The following is a 6,000-nucleotide window of genomic DNA, read 5'->3' as shown; positions in this document are numbered from 1 at the left end:
ACAGTTTGGCCATTAATCTTGCTCAGTTTACCCAGTTGTAGAAAGGCTCGGTTTAATTAACTACTTCCTGGGGGGAGGGGAAGTTTAGTAAATATTTGTAAAACACTGAAACCCTTTAACAAGAGATGCTGTCTGCCTCTGAACTGTCCCCTAGTGCAGAGCTGTTCAGATCTCAGTTTTTAGTTCAGACCTATCCCTAATGTTATTATTGTTGATATACCGTAGGAGTTCCTGGAAGCACTGATTCCACATTATAAGGGCAACCTATCTCATCTGAAAGGCCTTGAACATCTGGAGGTAAGTTGTGATGCATATTCCATGGTCTCATTCTAAAAATGCAGCAGGTTCAGTGGTGCAAGTAGAAATCATTTCTTGGTGGTACTACACTCATGGGAGGGACACAAGGGGGGGGGGTCACGTGACCTCCCTACATGACCCTCCATGTGACTCCTCTCTACCCCGCCCCCAGCCCAGGACACCCACGCACTCCCCGTCCCCTCTGACACTCCCCTTACTTGTCTAAAATTTTACAACTGCATCTGTTAAACAGATGCAGTTGTAAAATGATGCTTTGGACCCCTGGTGCCACCTGTACTCCCAGGTGTCATTGAGGATCCAGCAGCACCCTCAAATTGAAAACTTCTTAAATAGAAGAAGGATAGGAAGGACCATCACCCCACTTTCCCTTTACACACTATCAGTGCCTCCTTTATGTCCAAACTAAGGGCATGGCTACACTTGCAGATGTAGGGCTTGGCTACACTTGTGAGTTAGAGTGCATTAAAGCAGCCCTGGGCGCCCTAACTCCAGACCTGTCCACACTGGCAAGGCACTTAGAGCCCCTGGACTCTGCAGTTGCAGCGCTCCTGGTAATCCATCTCCACCAGAAGCATAACGCTTGGTCCGTCTCGGCTGAAACACCCCAGCGTCAGTGTGAACAAGGTGTTGCATTACTGCGCTCTGATCGGCCTCCAGAAATGTCCCATTATCCCCTTAAGTCAAGTGGCCACTCTTGTCATTGTTTGGAATTGGCTGTAGGAATGCGGATATGCCGTTTCAAAGCTCCATTTCTGACAGCTGGCTGCGTATCTGCTCCGGGACAAAGCAACCATTACTGTGGAATGTTGCTTGAGAGGCGGGGGAAGGGGGTCTGCTGGTGTCTGAACTTACAAGACAGCATGCTGACATGCTCTCAGGCTCCGAAAAACCCACTCTCTTTCCCCCCACATATACACAACACACTCCCTGTCACACTCTCTCCCCCCCACCCGTTTGAAAAGCATATTGCAGCCACTTGAATGCTGGGATAGCTACCACAATGCCCTGCTCTCTGTGGCCATTGCAAGAGTTGCTAATGTGGCCACGCCAGTGCGCTTGTAGCTGTCAGTGTGCACAGATTGCAGCGCTTTCCGTACTGCACTCTACGAAGGTGGGTTTAACTCAAAGTGCCCTACATCTACAAGTGTAGCCATGCCCGTAGAGCGCTCTGAGTTAAACCAGCCCTCGGAGAGCGCAGTACGGAAAGCGCTGTAGTGCGTCCACACTGTCACTCGGGGGGGAGGGGGGGGGAGTTCACACCCCTCAGCGAGAAAGTTTCAGCACTCTAAATTGGCAGTGTAGACAAGGCCTAAGTATTGCTCTCCACCAGACACTAGGAAAGCAAAGATGCTGCACCATCTGGGTTTGATGGAAAAGAGGCATAGAACTGTGTGTGTGCCATGTGCATCTTCATAGAACTGCAGCCCAAATTGTCTGATTATTTTCCTCAGCATGACCTACAGGAAGGGCAATCAAAACCAGCCTGGCAGAACATGCATGAGAACTGTCTCTGGACAGATAAGCAATTGATCAAAATCACATTCTCTGATCTCTTGGGGCCAAATCCTGTTCCCATTGAAATCAAAAGAAGTTTTGCTTTTGAGCTCAATGGGAACAGGCTTTGACATTTGGAGAGGAAAGAACAAAACCAGTCAAGCAAGGGCTATGTTGCTTATACCACAGGTATCAAAGGCTGCTGACTCAGGTGAGAAAGTCAGCAGACATCTGAACTTTGTCCGTTGCAAGGAAGAAATCATCAATCAATGAGGCTAGAACAGTCTTTGTACCATATCCAACTCATAAGTCCATCTGCAAAGGATCAAGGAAATATGAAGGCTCCAGATTATTTTAAAGTCCTCAGTCCTTTGGTTAGAATGCTCCTATCAGTATATGTTCATAATCCAGAGGCTGGATCAGGAATCAAAAACACTGTTGGAACACCTTCTGTCCTCCCCTCCCCTCCCCTCCCCTCCCCTCTTGAGGACTCCTGATCAACTTAACAGCACAATATATATGCTAACAAACTTAAACAAAGCCTTTGTTTAAGTTAGTTGGCATATGTATTGTGCTGTTAGATCCAAATAAAGAATGAATGACCTTCCTAGCTGCGTTCTGCTCCTTTAAGGAGCAGAGTGCAATTCCAACCCCCCTCCAGAGTGGGGTTCTAGCCTCCCCAATTCTTTCCGGTACCCCATACCCACTAAAAATCTCATGCCGGTACTGCGTACTAGAGCGTACCATCCTACTTGCACTCCTGAGCAGGTTAGACACACTGCTTCCTATGCCGATGTTATGGGGATGCACTTGGACTAGCTGGATCTCTACTTGAGCAGTATTTGAGATACCTGTAGCCCTATCAATCATACTGTTCTTCAAAGCCCACTTTCTGTCTTTCATCTGTTATAAAAGGTCCGTCCTTCCTTCCGTCCAAACACCCTCAAGCATACAGGAAATGTAATCTTTATCATGAGCTTTTCAAGATTAATTTCTTAACATATTGAGGTCCTAATGGGGATTTGTTATGTCAAAAAGTAGCAACTGGACTGATTTCTACACCGGGGCAGCAATGAAAGAGTCTTATTTAACCAAAAACCAACAAAACTAAAACAACCCCCAAAAGACGTTACACAATAATATGGGTGGGTGTCATTTACCGTTAACTAATGCAAATTATTCCATGTAAAAAGTGTAATACAAACTGCAGATGTGATACTTAATTAGATCAATGTGCATATTTTCTTGTTATTTGGATACGATTAGGCTGTTAAAGTTATGACTAACAATAGTACATTGCACTTTAAATCCGTGTATCTCAAAGTGCTTTACAAATAGAGGATGCTGGTGAGTACCATTGGCCTCATTTTACTGATTGGGAAACAGAGGCACAGAGAGGTGAAGTGACTTGCCCAATGTCATCCAGCAAGTCAGCGTCAGAGCTGAGAACAGAACACAGGTTACTGATCCATTCAACCATCGTGCCTCCCCATGTCTATCTAGCTATGCCTAAATACCCTCTTTTATTCTGACGTAGGTGGATTAACTGAGTTCCATGTTTTACTGTTTGTCCGGATTTTTAGGCAGGAAAGCATCCCGTTAAAAAACAAAACAAAACAATTACATATGTACTTAACTTTAAGCATGTGTTTGGGACTTGTGCACATGCTTACATGCTTTCCTAAATCAAGGCCTTTTTTCCTTTGTCATGTGTTATAAGAGTCAGAGCTTGTCCTGGGGCTTTTTTGCTTTAAAAAAACAACAACCAGATCTATGAATTTTTTCACAGCAAAAAAATCCATATTGGAAGAACAGAAATGGATTTTTTTCAAAGATTTCCAGGCCCAGGTCCCCATGCTCCTTGGTATCTCAGAGCTTGGGGAAGCCTTCTCTATGAATAACCCCATTACCTCCCTCTGCCTGGCTTCTTGTTTTTCCAAGAAGCTGCTAACTGAAATGATCATAATTCTTGGCAGTTTCATTAGTGTCCACCTCAGAATAGCAGCCCTGAAACTGACCAGACCCTTGTTAACTTCACTCAGCTGATCCTTTTGGACAAAACTATGAGCAATAAGAGGAGACAGGTACTTGGATTATTCATAGAGAAGGATTCCATTCAACAATAAATGGAAACTAGGGGAGGTAAAGCATTGCGTGATTACAGAGCTGGGAGGTACAGCTCTACATTAGGATTAGATGTTGAAAGATTCCTTCAAAACTGAAACCGGAGAGCTTGGAAGCCCAGGGAGCCCAGTCTCTGTGCCAGCACACCAGGAGAGCTGCCAAAGAGCTGGGAGGTGGGCAGAAGAGCTGGCAGATTTCCATAAAAATTTTCATTGAAATTGACACGTTCCAACACAACGTTTTGATTTCAATGAATCGGCATTTTCTGATGGAAGAACGTTCCTTTGGAAAATCTCACATAGTGCTAGTATGTAATTTGTGAAGTATTCTGGGATCCTGTTGGATGAAAGACACTGTGAAGCAGAAGGATATTATTATTAGTATGATAGAAAATAAATTATCCTAAACTCTTATAAAAGAGCATCACCTATCAAAATGCCTGAATCTCTTCAAGGCACCATATGTATTAGCATATTCTCAATGATGGATAAAGGGACCTCTTTGCTTCTCATGAAAAGGCTATGTGCAGTGTTTGTTTTTCTTTTACAAAATTAAACAAACTTTGATGCAGACTGGATCTTGTACTCCTCTAGAAGCTACATATTTCCCAGCATATAGCTCTTTTGCTCAGGTTCTCTATTACACATTATTCATTTTTCCTTCTTTTCCTCAGTATTTGGTTTGGTTTCTATGGGTATTTTTCTGAGGGGTAGAGGAGAGGAATGTGATCCTGAGGCTGTCTTGTAGGGTTCTATTATACAGTGGAGCTGGCTTGGTGTAAAATCTACAAGCCCACATTTTCAGGTGGCTGGTCTCCCTTTTGCAGCTGCAATTTGCCTGTGCAAAATTTGCACCCACATTTTTGCATCGCCAGCAGAGCCGTGGGTAGAAATCTCAGTTGTAACATGCAACTTATGACTTACGCCCATAATTCATTTGCTGACACAAAAAACGTAGGTGCAAATTTTGCACCTTTTTTTCAAGTGCAATTTGTGCTTGTAAACAGTGAAGCTGAGCCCACTGAGAAGCATTCCTATAGTATCATCTCCCTGTGCATACATTTTCTGTGCTTTATTGCACTGTCCGTGATCTTTGTGCTATTAAACATTCATAATAAGAACATTTCATTATTTTTAAAAATGTCCAACAAAATCCTCAACTCATTACATCGTAATTAGCATTACCTGGCACCTTTTCTAGCACTCGCAGAGATACTAAGGACTGAATGGAACATGGAGATTGAACCACCCTCTCAGAGCTTTCCTTCCTGGCCAGGGTGGACCTGTTCGGGGGCAAAATAGATATTCCAGCCAGTTTTACAACTTTAACCAGCACTAGAGTCACTAAAAGAGAGAGAAAGAAATAAATCCCAGTCTAAAACATATTGTGCAAATTGCATGGATCAAAGCTACAGACTTTAAAAGATTTATTTTAAATATGCTTTTCAATTTAATGTAAACTACATTCCATAACCTTCCTGGACCTGTGCATTTTAATAAACAGATCAAAAGGAAGATAAAAACAGGAGAAATAAACCCTGCATAATTGCATAAGTTTATTACTAGAGCTGGCCAGAAAACAGAATTTCTGTTCTGTAGGAAATTCCAACATTTCAAAATTTGTTTACATTCAGAATTGGAATGAAAAGTCAAAATTTTCTGTGAAATGGGAAATTCCAAAAAATTAACAATCAGCAACATTTTATTTCACTAATGTAAAATCATTTAGTTTCAGTAAGGTCAAAACATTTCATTTAGATAACGTCAAACATAATGATATATAACAATAAACATATAATTTTAAATATACGATTCAAATTAATACTTTGATATACTATAAAAGTATAAATGAAATTACTTGAGATGATAAAGTTAAAACAAAATGTTTCAATATTATCAAAATGAAATGAGAAAGTCAGAATGATTCATTTAAACTTTCACCCATCAAAAATCAATATGCTCCTGAAAACCATAATAATTTCAACTAACTTGCATTTTATGATGGAAAAAGGTTATGCTGAAAATTTATTGACCAGTTTTTCTTAATTTTTCTGATATGCTTATT

General features: G+C 41.7%; 1 protein-coding gene across 1 annotated transcript in view; it reads left to right on the top strand.

The window, feature by feature from the left end:
• Positions 1–225: 225 nt before the first annotated feature.
• IL16 (interleukin 16) overlaps positions 226–6,000 on the top strand; it is a 51,985-nt gene continuing 46,210 nt past the window's right edge. Inside the window, exon 1 of the mRNA XM_074964798.1 lies at positions 226–297. The gene's annotated coding sequence lies outside the window, so the exon portion shown is untranslated. The remainder of the gene's footprint in view (positions 298–6,000) is intronic.

This window comes from Natator depressus, chromosome 10 (assembly GCF_965152275.1).
Source record: "Natator depressus isolate rNatDep1 chromosome 10, rNatDep2.hap1, whole genome shotgun sequence".
NCBI lineage: Eukaryota > Metazoa > Chordata > Testudines > Cheloniidae > Natator > Natator depressus.
The sequence above is the reverse complement of the archived record's forward strand: the minus strand, read 5'-3'. Positions and strand labels throughout refer to the sequence as shown.